At 41.2% G+C, this 17,380-nt stretch overlaps 22 non-coding genes and 10 pseudogenes across 22 annotated transcripts; all 32 read right to left on the reverse strand.

The window, feature by feature from the left end:
- Nucleotides 1–58: 58 nt before the first annotated feature.
- LOC114771586 (5S ribosomal RNA) lies at nucleotides 59–177 on the reverse strand. Its single transcript, XR_003743809.1, has one exon. It is a non-coding gene; the product is annotated as a 5S ribosomal RNA (ribosomal RNA).
- Nucleotides 178–319: 142 nt separating this feature from the next.
- On the reverse strand, nucleotides 320–456 carry LOC114771668 (uncharacterized; annotated as a pseudogene).
- A 143-nt stretch (nucleotides 457–599) lies between these two features.
- On the reverse strand, nucleotides 600–718 carry LOC114771652 (uncharacterized; annotated as a pseudogene).
- A 144-nt stretch (nucleotides 719–862) lies between these two features.
- On the reverse strand, nucleotides 863–981 carry LOC114771658 (uncharacterized; annotated as a pseudogene).
- A 144-nt stretch (nucleotides 982–1,125) lies between these two features.
- On the reverse strand, nucleotides 1,126–1,244 carry LOC114771646 (uncharacterized; annotated as a pseudogene).
- A 143-nt stretch (nucleotides 1,245–1,387) lies between these two features.
- On the reverse strand, nucleotides 1,388–1,506 carry LOC114771596 (5S ribosomal RNA). Its single transcript, XR_003743819.1, has one exon. It is a non-coding gene; the product is annotated as a 5S ribosomal RNA (ribosomal RNA).
- A 144-nt stretch (nucleotides 1,507–1,650) lies between these two features.
- Nucleotides 1,651–1,769, reverse strand: LOC114771666 (uncharacterized; annotated as a pseudogene).
- A 144-nt stretch (nucleotides 1,770–1,913) lies between these two features.
- On the reverse strand, nucleotides 1,914–2,032 carry LOC114771606 (5S ribosomal RNA). The gene has a single exon (XR_003743829.1). It is a non-coding gene; the product is annotated as a 5S ribosomal RNA (ribosomal RNA).
- A 146-nt stretch (nucleotides 2,033–2,178) lies between these two features.
- Nucleotides 2,179–2,297, reverse strand: LOC114771633 (uncharacterized; annotated as a pseudogene).
- A 143-nt stretch (nucleotides 2,298–2,440) lies between these two features.
- LOC114771589 (5S ribosomal RNA) lies at nucleotides 2,441–2,559 on the reverse strand. The gene has a single exon (XR_003743812.1). It is a non-coding gene; the product is annotated as a 5S ribosomal RNA (ribosomal RNA).
- A 144-nt stretch (nucleotides 2,560–2,703) lies between these two features.
- Nucleotides 2,704–2,822, reverse strand: LOC114771595 (5S ribosomal RNA). Its single transcript, XR_003743818.1, has one exon. It is a non-coding gene; the product is annotated as a 5S ribosomal RNA (ribosomal RNA).
- Nucleotides 2,823–2,966: 144 nt separating this feature from the next.
- Nucleotides 2,967–3,085, reverse strand: LOC114771549 (5S ribosomal RNA). The gene has a single exon (XR_003743773.1). It is a non-coding gene; the product is annotated as a 5S ribosomal RNA (ribosomal RNA).
- A 144-nt stretch (nucleotides 3,086–3,229) lies between these two features.
- On the reverse strand, nucleotides 3,230–3,348 carry LOC114771577 (5S ribosomal RNA). Its single transcript, XR_003743799.1, has one exon. It is a non-coding gene; the product is annotated as a 5S ribosomal RNA (ribosomal RNA).
- Nucleotides 3,349–3,448: 100 nt separating this feature from the next.
- On the reverse strand, nucleotides 3,449–3,567 carry LOC114771616 (5S ribosomal RNA). The gene has a single exon (XR_003743839.1). It is a non-coding gene; the product is annotated as a 5S ribosomal RNA (ribosomal RNA).
- A 146-nt stretch (nucleotides 3,568–3,713) lies between these two features.
- Nucleotides 3,714–3,832, reverse strand: LOC114771547 (5S ribosomal RNA). Its single transcript, XR_003743771.1, has one exon. It is a non-coding gene; the product is annotated as a 5S ribosomal RNA (ribosomal RNA).
- Nucleotides 3,833–3,975: 143 nt separating this feature from the next.
- LOC114771619 (5S ribosomal RNA) lies at nucleotides 3,976–4,094 on the reverse strand. The gene has a single exon (XR_003743842.1). It is a non-coding gene; the product is annotated as a 5S ribosomal RNA (ribosomal RNA).
- A 144-nt stretch (nucleotides 4,095–4,238) lies between these two features.
- On the reverse strand, nucleotides 4,239–4,357 carry LOC114771560 (5S ribosomal RNA). The gene has a single exon (XR_003743783.1). It is a non-coding gene; the product is annotated as a 5S ribosomal RNA (ribosomal RNA).
- A 144-nt stretch (nucleotides 4,358–4,501) lies between these two features.
- Nucleotides 4,502–4,620, reverse strand: LOC114771561 (5S ribosomal RNA). The gene has a single exon (XR_003743784.1). It is a non-coding gene; the product is annotated as a 5S ribosomal RNA (ribosomal RNA).
- Nucleotides 4,621–4,764: 144 nt separating this feature from the next.
- Nucleotides 4,765–4,883, reverse strand: LOC114771654 (uncharacterized; annotated as a pseudogene).
- A 144-nt stretch (nucleotides 4,884–5,027) lies between these two features.
- Nucleotides 5,028–5,146, reverse strand: LOC114771647 (uncharacterized; annotated as a pseudogene).
- A 142-nt stretch (nucleotides 5,147–5,288) lies between these two features.
- On the reverse strand, nucleotides 5,289–5,407 carry LOC114771597 (5S ribosomal RNA). The gene has a single exon (XR_003743820.1). It is a non-coding gene; the product is annotated as a 5S ribosomal RNA (ribosomal RNA).
- A 144-nt stretch (nucleotides 5,408–5,551) lies between these two features.
- On the reverse strand, nucleotides 5,552–5,670 carry LOC114771667 (uncharacterized; annotated as a pseudogene).
- Nucleotides 5,671–5,814: 144 nt separating this feature from the next.
- On the reverse strand, nucleotides 5,815–5,933 carry LOC114771607 (5S ribosomal RNA). The gene has a single exon (XR_003743830.1). It is a non-coding gene; the product is annotated as a 5S ribosomal RNA (ribosomal RNA).
- A 146-nt stretch (nucleotides 5,934–6,079) lies between these two features.
- On the reverse strand, nucleotides 6,080–6,198 carry LOC114771642 (uncharacterized; annotated as a pseudogene).
- A 144-nt stretch (nucleotides 6,199–6,342) lies between these two features.
- On the reverse strand, nucleotides 6,343–6,461 carry LOC114771551 (5S ribosomal RNA). Its single transcript, XR_003743774.1, has one exon. It is a non-coding gene; the product is annotated as a 5S ribosomal RNA (ribosomal RNA).
- Nucleotides 6,462–6,605: 144 nt separating this feature from the next.
- On the reverse strand, nucleotides 6,606–6,724 carry LOC114771578 (5S ribosomal RNA). Its single transcript, XR_003743800.1, has one exon. It is a non-coding gene; the product is annotated as a 5S ribosomal RNA (ribosomal RNA).
- A 100-nt stretch (nucleotides 6,725–6,824) lies between these two features.
- On the reverse strand, nucleotides 6,825–6,943 carry LOC114771617 (5S ribosomal RNA). The gene has a single exon (XR_003743840.1). It is a non-coding gene; the product is annotated as a 5S ribosomal RNA (ribosomal RNA).
- A 146-nt stretch (nucleotides 6,944–7,089) lies between these two features.
- LOC114771610 (5S ribosomal RNA) lies at nucleotides 7,090–7,208 on the reverse strand. Its single transcript, XR_003743833.1, has one exon. It is a non-coding gene; the product is annotated as a 5S ribosomal RNA (ribosomal RNA).
- A 143-nt stretch (nucleotides 7,209–7,351) lies between these two features.
- On the reverse strand, nucleotides 7,352–7,470 carry LOC114771620 (5S ribosomal RNA). Its single transcript, XR_003743843.1, has one exon. It is a non-coding gene; the product is annotated as a 5S ribosomal RNA (ribosomal RNA).
- Nucleotides 7,471–7,614: 144 nt separating this feature from the next.
- On the reverse strand, nucleotides 7,615–7,733 carry LOC114771599 (5S ribosomal RNA). The gene has a single exon (XR_003743822.1). It is a non-coding gene; the product is annotated as a 5S ribosomal RNA (ribosomal RNA).
- A 144-nt stretch (nucleotides 7,734–7,877) lies between these two features.
- On the reverse strand, nucleotides 7,878–7,996 carry LOC114771554 (5S ribosomal RNA). Its single transcript, XR_003743777.1, has one exon. It is a non-coding gene; the product is annotated as a 5S ribosomal RNA (ribosomal RNA).
- A 9,203-nt stretch (nucleotides 7,997–17,199) lies between these two features.
- On the reverse strand, nucleotides 17,200–17,318 carry LOC114771583 (5S ribosomal RNA). Its single transcript, XR_003743806.1, has one exon. It is a non-coding gene; the product is annotated as a 5S ribosomal RNA (ribosomal RNA).
- Nucleotides 17,319–17,380: the final 62 nt, after the last annotated feature.

A 17,380-nucleotide genomic window follows, 5' to 3' on the forward strand; every position in this document is an offset into this window, starting at 1 on the left:
AAAAAAACTAACAAAGCGATGCAAAAAAACTTCATTTAAAAAAGTTTTCAACAGTTAAAGCTTACAGCACCTGGAATTCCCAGGAGGTCTCCCATCCAAGTACTAACCAGGCCCAAGCCTTCTTAGCTTCCAAGATCAGACGAGACCGGGCATTCTTGGGCAGGTATGGCCGTAAGCAATCTCTGCTTGAAAATCTTGGCCTTTAAACTACCTAGGCTTGAAAACATATCACAGAGTAAAAATACCTCTTAACTTACTTAAAAAAAAATAACAAAGCGATGCAAAAAAACTTCATTTTAAAAAGTTTTTCAACAGTTAAAGCTTACTGCACCTGGTATTTCCAGGAGGTCTCCCATCCAAGTACTAACCAGGCCCAAGCCTTCTTAGCTTCCGAGATCAGACGAGACAAATGCCGTAAATGAGACCGGGCGTTCTTGGGTTGGTATGGCCGTAAGCAATCTCTGCTTGAAAATCTTGGACTTTAAACAACCTAGGCTTGAAAACATATCCCAGAGTGAAAATACCTCTTAACTTACTTTAGAAAAAAACTAAGAAAGCGATGCAAAAATACTTAATTTTAAAAAGTTTTTCAACAGTTAAGCTTACAGCACCTGGTATTCCCAGGAGGTCTCCCATCCAAGTAGTAACCAGGCCCAAGCCTTCTTAGCTTCCAAGATCAGATAAGACCTGGCGTTCTTGGGCTGGTATTGCCGTAAGCAATCACTGCTTGAAAATCTTGGACTTTAAAAAACCTAGGCTTGAAAACATATCACAGAATGAAAATACCTCTTAACTTACTTTAGAAAAAAACTCACAAAGCGATGCAAAAAAACTTCATTTTAAAATGTTTTTCAACAGTTAAAGCTTACAGCACCTGGCATTCCCAGGAGGTCTCCCATCCAAGTAGTAACCAGGCCCAAGCCTTCTTAGCTTCCAAGATCAGACGATACCGGGAGTTCTTGGGCTGGTACGGCCGTAAGCAATCTCTGCTTGAAAATCTTGGACTTTCAACAACCTAGACTTGAAAACATATCACAGAGTGAAAATACCTCTTAACTTACTTTAGAAAAAAACTAACAAAGCGATGCAAAAAAAAATAATTGTAAAAAGTTTTTATACAGTTAAAGCTTACAGCACCTGGTATTCCCAGGAGGTCTGCCATCCAAGTACCAACCAGGCCCAAGCCTTCTTAGCTTCCAAGATCAGACAAGACCAGGCGTTCTTGGGCTGGTATGGCCGTAAGCAATCTCTGCTTGAAAATCTTGGCCTTTAAACTACCTAGGCTTGAAAACATATAACAGAGTGAAAATACCTCTTAACTTACTTTAAAAAAAAATAACAAAGCGATGCAAAAAAACTTCATTTTAAAAAGTTTTTCAACAGTTAAAGCTTACAGCACCTGGTATTTCCAGGAGGTCTCCCATCCAAGTACTAACCAGGCCCAAGCCTTCTTAGCTTACGAGATCAGACGAGACCGGGCGTTCTTGGGCTGGTATGGCCGTAAGCAATTTCTGCTTGAAAATCTTGGACTTTAAACAACCTAGGCTTGAAAACATATCCCAGAGTGAAAATACCTCTTAACTTACTTTAGAAAAAAACTAAGAAAGCGATGCAAAAAAACTTAATTTTAAAAAGTTTTTCAACAGTTAAAGCTTACAGCACCTGGCATTCCCAGGAGGTCTCCCATCCAAGTTCTAACCAGGCCCAAGCCTTCTTAGCTTCCAAGATCAGACGATACCGGGAGTTCTTGGGCTGGTACGGCCGTAAGCAATCTCTGCTTGAAAATCTTGGACTTTAAACAACCTAGACTTGAAAACATATCACAGAGTGAAAATACCTCTTAACTTACTTTAGAAAAAAACTAACAAAGCGATGCAAAAAAAATTAATTGTAAAAAGTTTTCATACAGTTAAAGCTTACAGCACCTGGTATTCCCAGTAGGTCTCCCATCCAAGTACTAACCAGGCCCAAGCCTTCTTAGCTTCCGAGATCAGACGAGAGCAGGCGTTCTTGGGCTGGTATGGCCATAAGCAATATCTGTTTGGAAATCTTGGACTTTAAACAACCTAGGCTTGAAAACATATCACGGAGTGAAATTACCTCTTAACTTACTTTAGAAAAAAACTAACAAAGCGATGCAAAAAAACTTCATTTTAAAAAAAGTTTTTCAACAGTTAAAGCTTACAGCACCTGGCATTCCCAGGAGGTCTCCCATCCAAGTACTAACCAGGCCCAAGCCTTCTTAGCTTCCGAGATGAGACGAGACCGGGTGTTCTTGGGATGGTATGGCCGTAAGCAATCTCTGCTTGAAAATCTTGGACTTTAAACAACCTAGGCTTGAAAACATATTACAGAGTGAAAATACCTCTTAACGTACTTTAGAAAAAAACTAACAAAGCGATGCAAAAAACTTAATTTTAAAAAGTTTTTCAACAGTTAAAGCTTACAGCACCTGGTATTCCCAGGAGGTCTCCCATCCAAATACTAACCAGGCCCAAGCCTTCTTAGCTTCCGAGATCAGACAAGACCGGGCGTTCTTGGGCTGGTATGGCCGTAAGCAATCTCTGCTTGAAAATCTTGGCCTTTAAAGTACCTAGGCTTGAAAACTAATCACAGAGTGAAAATACCTCTTAATTAACTTTAGGAAAAAACTAACAAAGCGATGCAAAAAAACTTCATTTTAAAAAGTTTTTCAACAGTTAAAGCTTACAGCACCTGGCATTCCCAGGAGGTCTCCCATCCAAGTACTAAACAGGCCCAAGCCTTCTTAGCTTCCGAGATCAGACGAGACCAGGCGTTCTTGGGCTGGTATGGCCATAAGCAATCTCTGCTTGAAAATCTTGGACTTTAAACAACCTAGGCTTGAAAACATATCCCAGAGTTAAAATACCTCTTGACTTACTTTAGAAAAATACTAACAAAGCGATGCAAAAAAAATTCATTTTAAAAAGTTTTTCAACAATTAAAGCTTACAGCACCTGGTATTCCCAGGAGGTCTCCCATCCAAGTACTAACCAGGCCCAAGCCTTCTTAGCTTCCGAGATCAGACGAGACCGGGCATTCCTGGGCTGGTATGGCCGTAAGCAATCTCTGCTTGAAAATCTTGGACTTTAAACAACCTAGGCTTGAAAACATATCACGGAGTGAAATTACCTCTTAACTTACTTTAGAAAAAAACTAACAAAGTGATGCAAAAAAACTTCATTTTAAAAAGTTTTTCAACAGTTAAAGCTTACAGCACCTGGTATTCCAAGGAGGTCTCCCATCCTAGTACTAACCAGGCCCAAGCCTTTTTAGCTTCCGAGATCAGACGAGACCTGGCGTTCTTAGGCTGGTATGGCCGTAAGCAATCTCTGCTTGAAAATCTTGGACTTTAAACAACCTAGGCTTGAAAACATATCCCAGAGTGAAAATACCTCTTGACTTACTTTAGAAAAATTACAGTTAAAGCTTACAGCACCTGGTATTCCGAGGAGGTCTCCCATCCAAGTACTAACCAGGCCCAAGCCTTCTTAGCTTCCGAGATCAGACGAGAGCAGGCGTTCTTTGGCTGGTATGGCCATAAGCAATATCTGTTTGGAAATCTTGGACTTTAAACAACCTAGGCTTGAAAACATATCACTGAGTGAAAATACCTCTTGACTTACTTTAGAAAAAAACTAACAAAGCGATGCAAAAAAACTTCATTTTAAAAAAAGTTTTTCAACAGTTACAGCTTACAGCACCTGGTATTCCCAGGAGGTCTCCCATCCAAGTACTAACCAGGCCCAAGCCTTCTTAGCTTCCGAGATCATACGAGACCGGGCGTTCCTGGGCTGGTATGGCCGTAAGCAATCTCTGCTTGAAAATCTTGGACTTTAAACAACCTAGGCTTGAAAACATATCACAGAGTGAAAATACCTCTTAACGTACTTTAGAAAAAAACTAACAAAGCGATGCAAAAAACTTCATTTTAAAAAGTTTTTCAACAGTTAAAGCTTACAGCACCTGGTATTCCCAGGAGGACTCCCATCCAAGTACTAACCAAGCTCAAGCCTTCTTAGCTTCCGAGGTCAGACGAGACCGGGCGTTCTTGGGCTGGTATGGCCGTAAGCAATCTCTGCTTGAAAATCTTGGACTTTAAACAACCTAGGCTTGAAAACATATCACAGAGTGAAAATACCTCTTAACTTACTTTAGAATAAAACTAACAAAGCGATGCAAAAAAACTTCATTTTAAAAAGTTTTTCAACAGTTAAAGCTTACAGCACCTGGTTTTCCCAGGAGGTCTCCCATCCAAGTACTAATCAGGCCCAAGCCTTCTTAGCTTCCGAGATCAGACGAGACCGGGCGTTCTTGGGCTGGTATGGCCGTAAGAAATGTCTGCTTGAAAATCTTGGACTTTAAAAAACCTAGGCTTGAAAACATATCACAGAGTGAAAATACCTCTTAACTTACTTTAGAAAAAAACTAACAAAGCGATGCAAAAAAACTTCATTTTAAAAAGTTTTTCAACAGTTAAAGCTTACAGCACCTGGTTTTCCCAGGAGGTCTCCCATCCAAGTACTAATCAGGCCCAAGCCTTCTTAGCTTCCGAGATCAGACGAGACCGGGCGTTCTTGGGCTGGTATGGCCGTAAGAAATGTCTGCTTGAAAATCTTGGACTTTAAACAACCTAGGCTTGAAAACATATCCCAGAGTGAAAATACCTCTTAACTTACTTAAGAAAAAAACTAACAAAACGATGCAAAAAAACTTCATTTTAAAAAGTTTTTCAACAGTTAAAGCTTACAGCACCTGGTATTCCCAGGAGGTCTCCCATCCAAGTAGTAACCAGGCCCAAGCCTTCTTAGCTTCCAAGATCAGACGATACCGGGAGTTCTTGGGCTGGTACGGCCGTAAGCAATCTCTGCTTGAAAATCTTGGACTTTCAACAACCTAGACTTGAAAACATATCACAGAGTGAAAATACCTCTTAACTTACTTTAGAAAAAAACTAACAAAGCGATGCAAAAAAAAATAATTGTAAAAAGTTTTTATACAGTTAAAGCTTACAGCACCTGGTATTCCCAGGAGGTCTGCCATCCAAGTACCAACCAGGCCCAAGCCTTCTTAGCTTCCAAGATCAGACAAGACCAGGCGTTCTTGGGCTGGTATGGCCGTAAGCAATCTCTGCTTGAAAATCTTGGCCTTTAAACTACCTAGGCTTGAAAACATATAACAGAGTGAAAATACCTCTTAACTTACTTTAAAAAAAATAATAAAGCGATGCAAAAAAACTTCATTTTAAAAAGTTTTTCAACAGTTAAAGCTTACAGCACCTGGTATTTCCAGGAGGTCTCCCATCCAAGTACTAACCAGGCCCAAGCCTTCTTAGCTTACGAGATCAGACGAGACCGGGCGTTCTTGGGCTGGTATGGCCGTAAGCAATTTCTGCTTGAAAATCTTGGACTTTAAACAACCTAGGCTTAAAAACATATCCCAGAGTGAAAATACCTCTTAACTTACTTTAGAAAAAAACTAAGAAAGCGATGCAAAAAAACTTAATTTTAAAAAGTTTTTCAACAGTTAAAGCTTACAGCACCTGGCATTCCCAGGAGGTCTCCCATCCAAGTTCTAACCAGGCCCAAGCCTTCTTAGCTTCCAAGATCAGACGATACCGGGAGTTCTTGGGCTGGTACGGCCGTAAGCAATCTCTGCTTGAAAATCTTGGACTTTAAACAACCTAGACTTGAAAACATATCACAGAGTGAAAATACCTCTTAACTTACTTTAGAAAAAAACTAACAAAGCGATGCAAAAAAAATTCATTGTAAAAAGTTTTTATACAGTTAAAGCTTACAGCACCTGGTATTCCCAGTAGGTCTCCCATCCAAGTACTAACCAGGCCCAAGCCTTCTTAGCTTCCGAGATCAGACGAGAGCAGGCGTTCTTGGGCTGGTATGGCCATAAGCAATATCTGTTTGGAAATCTTGGACTTTAAACAACCTAGGCTTGAAAACATATCACGGAGTGAAATTACCTCTTAACTTACTTTAGAAAAAAACTAACAAAGCGATGCAAAAAAAAATCATTTTAAAAAAAGTTTTTCAACAGTTAAAGCTTACAGCACCTGGCATTCCCAGGAGGTCTCCCATCCAAGTACTAAACAGGCCCAAGCCTTTTTAGCTTCCGAGATCAGACGAGACCAGGCGTTCTTGGGCTGTTATGGCCATAAGCAATCTCTGCTTGAAAATCTTGGACTTTAAACAACCTAGGCTTGAAAACATATCCCAGAGTGAAAATACCTCTTGACTTACTTTAGAAAAATACTAACAAAGCGATGCAAAAAAAATTCATTTTAAAAAGTTTTTCAACAATTAAAGCTTACAGCACCTGGTATTCCCAGGAGGTCTCCCATCCAAGTACTAACCAGGCCCAAGCCTTCTTAGCTTCCGAGATCAGACGAGACCGGGCATTCCTGGGCTGGTATGGCCGTAAGCAATCTCTGCTTGAAAATCTTGGACTTTAAACAACCTAGGCTTGAAAACATATCACGGAGTGAAATTACCTCTTAACTTACTTTAGAAAAAAACTAACAAAGTGATGCAAAAAAACTTCATTTTAAAAAGTTTTTCAACAGTTAAAGCTTACAGCACCTGGTATTCCAAGGAGGTCTCCCATCCTAGTACTAACCAGGCCCAAGCCTTTTTAGCTTCCGAGATCAGACGAGACCTGGCGTTCTTAGGCTGGTATGGCCGTAAGCAATCTCTGCTTGAAAATCTTGGACTTTAAACAACCTAGGCTTGAAAACATATCCCAGAGTGAAAATACCTCTTGACTTACTTTAGAAAAATTACAGTTAAAGCTTACAGCACCTGGTATTCCGAGGAGGTCTCCCATCCAAGTACTAACCAGGCCCAAGCCTTCTTAGCTTCCGAGATCAGACGAGAGCAGGCGTTCTTTGGCTGGTATGGCCATAAGCAATATCTGTTTGGAAATCTTGGACTTTAAACAACCTAGGCTTGAAAACATATCACTGAGTGAAAATACCTCTTGACTTACTTTAGAAAAAAACTAACAAAGCGATGCAAAAAAAAATCATTTTAAAAAAAGTTTTTCAACAGTTAAAGCCTACAGCACCTGGCATTCCCAGGAGGTCTCCCATCCAAGTACTAACCAGGCCCAAGCCTTCTTAGCTTCCGAGATGAGACGAGACCGGGTGTTCTTGGGCTGGTATGGCCGTAAGCAATCTCTGCTTGAAAATCTTGGACTTTAAACAACCTAGGCTTGAAAACATATCACAGAGTGAAAATACCTCTTAACGTACTTTAGAAAAAAACTAACAAAGCGATGCAAAAAACTTCATTTTAAAAAGTTTTTCAACAGTTAAAGCTTACAGCACCTGGTATTCCCAGGAGGACTCCCATCCAAGTACTAACCAAGCTCAAGCCTTCTTAGCTTCCGAGGTCAGACGAGACCGGGCGTTCTTGGGCTGGTATGGCCGTAAGCAATCTCTGCTTGAAAATCTTGGACTTTAAACAACCTAGGCTTGAAAACATATCACAGAGTGAAAATACCTCTTAACTTACTTTAGAATAAAACTAACAAAGCGATGCAAAAAAACTTCATTTTAAAAAGTTTTTCAACAGTTAAAGCTTACAGCACCTGGTATTCGAAGGAGGTCTCCCATCCAAGTACTAATCAGGCCCAAGCCTTCTTAGCTTCCGAGATCAGACGAGACCGGGCGTTCTTGGGCTGGTATGGCCGTAAGAAATGTCTGCTTGAAAATCTTGGACTTTAAACAACCTAGGCTTGAAAACATATCACAGAGTGAAAATACCTCTTAACTTACTTTAGAAAAAAACTAACAAAGCGATGCAAAAAAACTTCATTTTAAAAAGTTTTTCAACAGTTAAAGCTTACAGCACCTGGTATTCCCAGGAGGTCTCCCATCCAAGTACTAACCAGGCCCAAGCCTTCTTAGCTTCCGAGATCAGACGAGACCAGGCGTTCTTGGGCTGGTATGGCCGTAAGCTAGCTCTGCTTGAAAATCTTGGACTTTAAACAACCTAGGCTTGAAAACATATCCCAGAGTGAAAATACCTCTTAACTTACTTAAGAAAAAAACTAACAAAACGATGCAAAAAACTTCATTTTAAAAAGTTTTTCAACAGTTAAAGCTTACAGCACCTGGTATTCCCAGGAGGTCTCCCATCCAAGTACTAACCAGATCAGACGAGACCGGGCGTTCTTGGGCTGGTTTATCTGTCAGCATAACATTTACTAAACAAAGAGAAGAAAGACACAAAGCATTTGAGTCCGTTTTACTTGCAAGGAGAGCGAATGGAAGTCACGCCTTACAACAGGCTTCCAAAAGCTCTGGCGTCCTTCATCGCATCTCCTTCTTTTATTTGGTAGGTTCATTAGGGTTCACATAAAATCACACCATATTAGTTAATAATTGTGTATTACACGTAGTCTTATGAATTGATCTTTGGTCGAGTCATGGTGACATGGTGACATGTTCATCTTCGTCTGTAGATTCTTCAGGTGATTGGACTCTGGTTCATCATGGTCTGCTTGTTGTTGGTCCTCAGGTCGCGGTCATGCAGTCCTGCAAACTTAAAACCTTTGCTTTGAGGTTTGTTAATGATTAAGAGTTGTCAGTAATATTCCAAGGATTAATACATATTCGTGCTTAAAGGATATGAATAAAAGAAGTAATTACATGATAACATATATACATTTTTCCAACATTTCCCTCCTGTTTATCATGTTATTTACTCTTTTGTTAGCTTCCCTAATAATCTCTTCCTTTAGGATTTTCAACTATTAGTTCATACAATGAGAAATACATTTACACACAAAAGGTCAGTCGTCTTTTTCTTGTAGAGGACTCTCTTGAAAAAGTTGAGTTAGCTTGAAGTCACTAAAATCATAGCTCCCGTAAAATTCTTCATTTTCCAAAAGTGGGTACGCCTGTGTAGGCTCAACATCCCTTGGTGATAAGGCGGTAGTGATGAGACGGTTCACAAGACTGCGTAGACAGGGAATACAACAACATCCACACAATGTCAAAATTGCTGCAAATACAGCCATTGAAACTAAAACAGATTGAACTAGAGCTCTGTATTTCCCAAATACTTTCATCCAGGAATCCCACATGGTCGTTTCCACTCCCGAATGCTCCTTCATCTTCCGGTTGAGGGTGCGTAGGCCGTCAATGGCCATTGTCAGACTGCCTCCTGCAGCTGTGTTGTTTGGTATGAAAGAACAACATTGCTCTCCAAACATGCCACAAACCCCATTTTTTTTTTCCGCTAGGAGCATATCAAGTGCAATCCTGTTCTGAAAAGTCATGAGGCAGGTAGTAGATAATTGCTCATGCACGGCCTCAAAACCGTCTTGTGTCCAATTACCTAATTTCTGTACATTGTAATGGATGTAATTGATTCTGTCCACATTCTTGTTAATCGTACACCACCAACACAAGGCTGATTCAAATCCTGCTGCTACTTGATTTGCCAACTTATATTCATCAGGAACCCCCCTGGGAACCCCAATTGCGTCTATGTACGTTGGGTCAGTTAACTTCTCCCAGGGTGCAAGAGATCGCTTTGTTCTGTGCCAATCTGCAGGTACCAAGCTATCCAATTTCGTTAAAAGGTCACTTATAGTGGTTGGAAATATTGAGACAGGTAGTAAAAGGGTTACTAATGCACACAGTCCTTTGGTGTCTGAGGGCAATCGATCGTATAACTTATTTTCCCCACACCACCACCATATGTCGCTTCGAGATTGTGGGGTAAAGATAGGCCCAACAGGTATTATTGTAAGACACCAATCTCTTGGTGTCCCTTATGGTTAAGGACAGTAATTGGTATTGTGGCCACCGAAACAGTATTAGCTCTTACACACACTGTTGGTATAGTACGAAGGTGTAATGCTTCTATCCCGTTGCCAGTATCATTGCATCGGTCGGAGTCAAATATGTGTCTGGACGTTCCTTTTGGTGCAGCTCTCGCCCTCCTGGGTATAGCCCCCTGTTGTTTCTCTATACCTTTTTTCTTCGCCTTTTTTCCACATTACCACCCATACTGTTGCTATGAACATTACACAAAGTATTATCAAGCCCGTTCTTTGACATGGTTTATAGCCCTTATAATTCATTTCTGCCAACCTTTTCCCCTTACTGCCTCTTCTAGGATTGGTGTCTGTAAAGTGTTCTTCACTGACTTTCGGGTCTACCCAGATTCTATACGTCTGAGTCCACCCTATTATCAGACTTTTGCTCACCTTTCCCGTCGGCAGGGTTTGCAGAAATGACCTTTTTACAATGTGACTGATGTATCCAAGTACCCCTCTCTGTTATTTTAACAGCCGTCGGTGTCGTCAGGATCACTTGGTAGGGCCCTTCCCACTTCGGTGAGTGCCAATGCTTCCGTTTTATGCCATCAGGTTTGTCATCAGGAGTACTTTGTTTCTGTGTTTCTAACATTTTTCTCATGTAGTCCGCTAGTGTCATGTCTTCCTCTGTTTCCCATTGGTTTTGAAAGTAAGGTAATCTATATGGTCTTCCAAACAGGGTTTCATAAGGGGTTAAACCAGTTGTGCTAGTAATATTGATGTATAGTTTTACTAACTCTAAACATTGTGTCCATGGTCGATGTGTTTCTTCCATACACTTTTTTAGTCTATTTTTTATAGTTCCATTCATTCGTTCCACTAATCCTGCACTCTGTGGATGATAACTACAGTGATTTTTCAAATTAATGTGAAACATTTTTCCTATATTAGTCACCATCTGATTTACAAAATGAGTCCCGTTATCGCTGTATATTTTTTCAGGTATTCCATAGCGTGGAATAATATCTTTACATAAGGCTTTTGCTACTGTCAATGCATCTGGATGTTTGGTTGGAAATAGTTCTATCCATTTAGAGAATGCATCTATAATGACTAAACAGTATTCCTTTCCTTCACTTTTACTGAGTTGGATAAAATCCATGTGTATTGTTTGGAATGGGTATTGTGGTTTCGGAAACTGCCCACGTTTTGGTCTTAAATTACCTTGCGCGTTATGTTTTGCACATATCAAACATGCTCTACAAAAGTTTTTTGAATATAGGTTAAACCCATATGTGGTGAAATTTTTTTGTACCAGTCCTACCATCCCTCCTGTTGAGACATGTGATTGCCCATGGCTCAATATTGCAGCCCATTTATACATATTCTTTGGTAGGATTGGTTTCCCCCGGGGTCACACATAAATTTTGTTTTGTTTTGTAGCCCCATGCTTTATCTATGTGTCTATCTCATGTGTTGTGCTTTGTTGTTGCATGTCAATGAGAATGTCAGAAGTTATCAATTGGTCTTGGTCTGTAAACAAAACTTGTATACTTTGTTCAGCAGCTTGTTTCGCTATGCGGTCAGCGAAGGCATTACCGAGTGAAATTGTGTCTTTGGAATTTGTGTGTGCTGCACATTTACATACAGCTAATGTAGCAGGTAGATGGACAGCTTTTAACAATTCTTTTAGTAATTGAGCGTGAGTCACTGGTTTCCCAGTAGATGTGACCATTCCTCGGTTATGCCAATACTGAGCAAATGTGTGAACTGTAGCAAATGCATATTGACTGTCAGTATAAATGGTGACATCTTTCCCTTTCATTAATTTACATGCCTCAGTCAGAGCGACAATCTCGGCAGCTTGTGCTGAAAAAGTTGATGGCAAGTGTCCAGCTTTAAGTACGGTGTCTATTGTTACTACAGCATAACCCGTTAGTGTTTTACCCAAATCATTTTTCCTTGAAGAGCCATCAACGAACACTACCTCTCCCTGAGACAAAGGTTGGTCGCTTAAATCTAACCTAGATTTAGCTGTGTGTTCTGCTAGTGCTTGGCAGTCGTGTTGCTCTCCATCATCAGGTAAGGGTAGCAATGTGGCTGGGTTCAATGTGGTGCATCGTTCGATGGTGAGGTGTGGCTGTGACAGCAGCGTGGCCATGCAGGAGAGGTGCCTTGCAGGTGATAAAAAGATCATGTTAGTTTGCAGTAGTAAAGCCGCTACTGCGTGTGGGACCTTAAGGGTCAATGGGTGGAATAGAACTATTCCGGCACTCACTTCTACTGCCATTGACGCTGCTATCACCGCTCTCACACAATGTGGTAATGCGCAAGCTACATTATCTAATTTGGAAGAAAAATAAGCTATTGGTCTCAATTTATCTCCATGTTGTTGACTTAAAACAGAAGTCATGTACTTGTCTTTGCAGTCCACCATCTGTATAAACGGTTTACTATAATTTGGCAAGGCTAAAGCTAAACTGGAGGTCAGTGCTTGTTTAATATCACAAAAAGCTTTCTCTGCATCTGACGTCCAGTTCAGTGGTGATGTCATTTTTAGGTCTTCAGAGTAAATTAAAGCTGTGAGTGGGGAAGTAATTTCCGCGTAGTTTGGAACCCAACTTCTACAATAATTGGTCAAGCCTAAGAATGACATCATTTGTTTCTTAGTAATTGGTTTTGGCGCCTGTAGGCCTGCTGTTTTCCGTTCTTCTAGAATAGTTCTGCCACCTGCACTAAGGTGGTGGCCTAGATATTTGACCTGTGGTTTCCATAATTGTAGTTTGTTTTTACTGACTTTGTGCCCCTCCTGAGCTAGGTGTTTAAAAAGGGCCACAGTGTCTTCTTTGCATATTTCTAGACTCGGAGAAGCCACTAATATATCGTCAACATAGAGTAGTATTTGACTTCCCCCAGGTGGTTGAAATTTGGACATGCTAGCATGCATGGCTTGTGAATATATAGTAGGGCTTTCGCAGTAGCCCTGGGGAAGTCTAGTATAGGTGTATCGTTTCCCCCTGAATGTGAAAGCAAACCAAAATTGGCTGTCTTTGTCAATGGGAATGGAGAAAAAGGCATTACTAATGTCAACCACAGTAAATATTTGTGCATCTGATCTTAAAGAATTCAGCAATGTGTGTGGGTCAGGAACACATGGAGCCCGTTGTGTTACTGCAGCATTTACTGCCTGCAGATCCTGTACCATCCTCCATCCCGTTGAAGGAGCTTGCTTTTTCACTGGGAATATTGGTGTGTTGCAGGGGGAATCGTCACATTCTATAATAACCCCTGCTCGTTGTAAATCATGTATTACTGGTGTTATGCCTTCTAGTGCATCAGGTTTAAGTGGATATGGTCGTATGCAGGGTCGATATTCTGTTTTGGGTCTGATTTGTACTGGCAATATTCCTTTTATCAGTCCAACATCAGACGGTCCTTGTGACCACAATGATTGAGGTACTTGAGCTAGTTGTGATTCATCTTCTTCAGTTAGTAGAAGATGTCACTGGTGTCCGGAGTCTATACGTACTCCAGCCTTGGTCTGTATTGTCCAATACAGCCATTTCCTGGTCAAGCCTGTGTGAGCGCTATGTTCCAATTGGTCGCCTATGTCTGTCCAATCCGTTGCACTGTCACCTTCTTGAACTATGTTACCCAACGACTTCCAACCCCTCTCCTTGTTTTTATACAATGAGATGTGAGGTGGGTACCATCCCCGGAGCATGGCTCTGAGTGGGGTGGGTAAGGTGACCTCTGCCACCACGTTACCTTGCCCGTCCGAGTAAACGCAAGAAATTGTTATGGTTGTTGGGGTGAGTTGTGACAGTTTCTTTTCATATGTTGGATCAGGCCCAGGAGTGTTTTTGTACCACATGGTGACGTGTAGTTCATCAGAGGGCATGGGTTCCACATCTGTCATGATTGGTTGACAGTGTCCCACTTGTCCTCCTACCTTTAGCAATTCAGTTCCCACCTTATGAGGTTCTTGGTCAGATATGTCGAGTGTGTAGTAAAAATTTGGAATGCGTCTTTCTTCTAGGGGGAAAAGGTCACCCCGTTGAAGTTCGGCTCTGCGTTTGATGACCAGTCTCCCCTCAGGAGTGGAGACGAGCGCCAAACCTAGATTGAGTAAGCCATCTCTTCCCAACAAATTAACAGGACATTCTGGCATAAAAAGGATGGACATTTTGCATGATATACCTTTAGGATCTCTTACCCAAACTGGTTTAGAAGCAGTGACTACAGTTTTACCCCCATTAGCTGATCGTACAATTACTACCTCATCACTTAGTTCACTATAGGGTATGTGTTCCTTACATGTAGTTCTGCATGCTCCAGAGTCACAGAGGAATGTGATTTCTTTCCCATTTACCATTAAGACTATTTCTAGTCTTTCTTGATTTAAAGAAAAAATTTCTTCCAAATTTAAATCCACATGAGTTTCATCCTCTGTGGACTTTGGACCATGCAGTTTCTGTTCCAGTCATGCTGTGTTATCTTTTGGCCCTGAACGACAGTCTTTGGCAATATGCCCAGGCTTCCCGCAAGACCAGCAACCTGCTCCCCATTGGTTACGTGGTGTCCACCCTCGTCCCTGGATACCTCCTCTCCTTCCTACTCTGCCCTTTTGGAAGTGTCCTCTCTGTCTCCCTCTACCTCGGCTGTCCTGGTAAAATGTTTCCGCGTCAGTCCCGATACTTCCCCAAAAGGTGTCCGGTTTCTTTGTAAGTTTATCTTTTTTATTTTTTTAGTTCTTATTAATTTGTCGATGTGAACGGCGTGATCAATGTACTCATCCAAGCTCCTAGTGGGCATTCCTATCATATGTTTATCTACCCAACTGCGCACACAGTCTTTTGATCCATTATGCAAAGCATTTTTTAATTGCTGATGGTACACCCCCCCATCAGCCCCGTCATCTCTAAGACCGCTATGCAGTTTAAAAACAGCTTCCATTCTTAGTTTATAATCCTCAAACTTCTCATTCTCCTCTTGTTTAACTCTCCCAATTTCAGTGTAATTTGCTCTCTTTCTGTACCTTTCCCGTATTCTTCCCAATAAGTCATTTGTTTTATTTCTCAATTCTGTGTCATCGTGTTTTAGAAGGTCTCCTGTAACCCTTAAAGGAGACCAGTTACCTTTTACATGGTGCCAATCGTGTCCCATTGCTTGCATATATATCTGCTGTACCTCTCTCCCATTTAAGTGATAAGAATGTCTTATTCCTTCCATATCTTCTTCGAATTTTTGCATATCCTCCTTATAGGAAGTGACGCCCTCCACCACTCTTTTTATATCGTCCTGCGTCCAGGTCCGATATACCAAGAGGGTTGTAGACTGTTCACCTGAGTCCACATTAGGGTTGGCCACCTCTATAAGGGGATATTGATTTGCTTCAGTTACTGCCAATTTTTGCGGTTCGGAGGAATTGTCAAACACTTCACCCCATTTTTTAGACCAATTTTGTACTTTCCCCCGAGATCTAGTATTTGGTGTGGGAGTGCTACCGTTAGGGTCATAAGCAGGGGGATTTTCCAATTTGTCTAAATTAGGATATATATGTGGGATTGCAGGAGCAGAGGGAAGGTGCGGCAAATTCATCGCCCCTTCCGCTTCTGCTCCTTCTTTATAAGCTTCGCTCACCCCTCCCTTACGGCTCCCTCTGATTACTGACTCATCGTCCTCCGTGCGATGAAACAGAATGGTGTTATCAGTTTTTTCAACAGTGAATCCCCCCTCCTCCTTGCTCTTTGCCCCAGCCTGCCTGCCTTTTCTCTCTCCCTCTTCTCTTTTCCCAGCTATTTTAATCCAATGCATTAAAGCTTCAACCCCTTCTTTCTTCATTTGCTTTTCCTTATTCTTACATCCCAGTTTAATGGCTCCCAGTAACTCTATTAAACTTTTTACCCTCAGTTGCCCGTCGAATTTATATTTCGTTATCCATTTATTTAACGGTTCGACGTAAGCCTTATTTACTTGCTCTACATACTTCCAGTCCTTACATTTTAGTTTCTCTTTTGGTTCAGGTTTACTGGACCCCTTACCCATTTTTAAGTAAAATTTCGACCAGTGTGTACGTCGTACCTAGGGTAACCTAAGACACTGGTAACTGATCACAGGACAGTGTATAAAAATTCCTCTCGTGGTGTTTTCCACTTCGACCCCAAAGGCTTTGGGGTGGGAAAAACCTTGCGTTTGCTTCCACGAGAGGCCACTGTTTACCCCCTGTGAGTTTTTATATGGAGTGTCAATCAAGTGACTTTCACTCCCTCTCATTCACACATTCACACCTGCGCGCACGCTCATACACCTGTATGAGTATTATTGAACGTTCTTTTTACAAGCAGAGGAGTCCGCTTCCCCACAGAATTTAACTGCCACCCGGCAGAGGAGTCTGCACCTCCCCACGGAACTTAAAAACTGCCCTTTTACCTGCCAGAGTCTAGAATACCCAGGGTTTTGCTTAAGTAACCTCTTGTTACCCCAGTTACCTCTTGTAACTTCTTATTATGTAACCTCTTGTTACCAAATCATTCATACCATTTTAAATAAGAGTCAACTTACCCCGTGTCTTCTCTCAATTACAGGATCCCGTTCAACCTACGGATCCCAGCCGACAGTCGGTTTTTCCCAGTCCCAAAAAGGGTCTTTCTGACCGTGGCCACAGTTTTCCTGGTGATTTTCCGCTCTGTCTGCTGGTGATCTTTCGGTATCTTGGGATCCGGCTCGAAGGACCAATTAAATGTTAGGTTTATCTGTCAGTATAACATTTACTAAACAAAGAGAAGAAAGACACAAAGCATTTGAGTCCGTTTTACTTGCAAGGAGAGCGAATGGAAGTCACGCCTTACAACAGGCTTCCAAAAGCTCTGGCGTCCTTCATCGCATCTCCTTCTTTTATTTGGTAGGTTCATTAGGGTTCACATAAAATCACACCATATTAGTTAATAATTGTGTATTACACGTAGTCTTATGAATTGATCTTTGGTCGAGTCATGGTGACATGGTGACATGTTCATCTTCGTCTGTAGATTCTTCAGGTGATTGGACTCTGGTTCATCATGGTCTGCTTGTTGTTGGTCCTCAGGTCGCGGTCATGCAGTCCTGCAAACTTAAAACCTTTGCTTTGAGGTTTGTTAATGATTAAGAGTTGTCAGTAATATTCCAAGGATTAATAACTATTCGTGCTTAAAGGATATGAATAAAAGAAGTAATTACATGATAACATATATACATTTTTCCAACACAATCTCTGCTTGAAAATCTTGGACTTTAAAAAACCAAGGCTTGAAAACATATCACAGAGTGAAAATACCTCTTAACTTACTTTAGAAAAAAACTATCAAAGCGTTGCAAAAAAAACTTCATTTTAAAAAGTTTTTCAACAGTTAAAGCTTACAGCACCTGGCATTCCCCGGAGGTCTCCCATCCAAGTACTAACCAGGCCCAAGCCTTCTTAGCTTCCGAGATCAGACGAGACCGGGCGTTCTTGGGCTGGTATGGCCGTAAACAATCTCTGCTTGAAAATCTTGGACTTTAAACAACCTAGGCTTGAAAACATATCACAGAGTGA

This window comes from Denticeps clupeoides, unplaced genomic scaffold (genome assembly GCF_900700375.1).
Source record: "Denticeps clupeoides unplaced genomic scaffold, fDenClu1.1, whole genome shotgun sequence".
Taxonomy (NCBI): domain Eukaryota; kingdom Metazoa; phylum Chordata; class Actinopteri; order Clupeiformes; family Denticipitidae; genus Denticeps; species Denticeps clupeoides.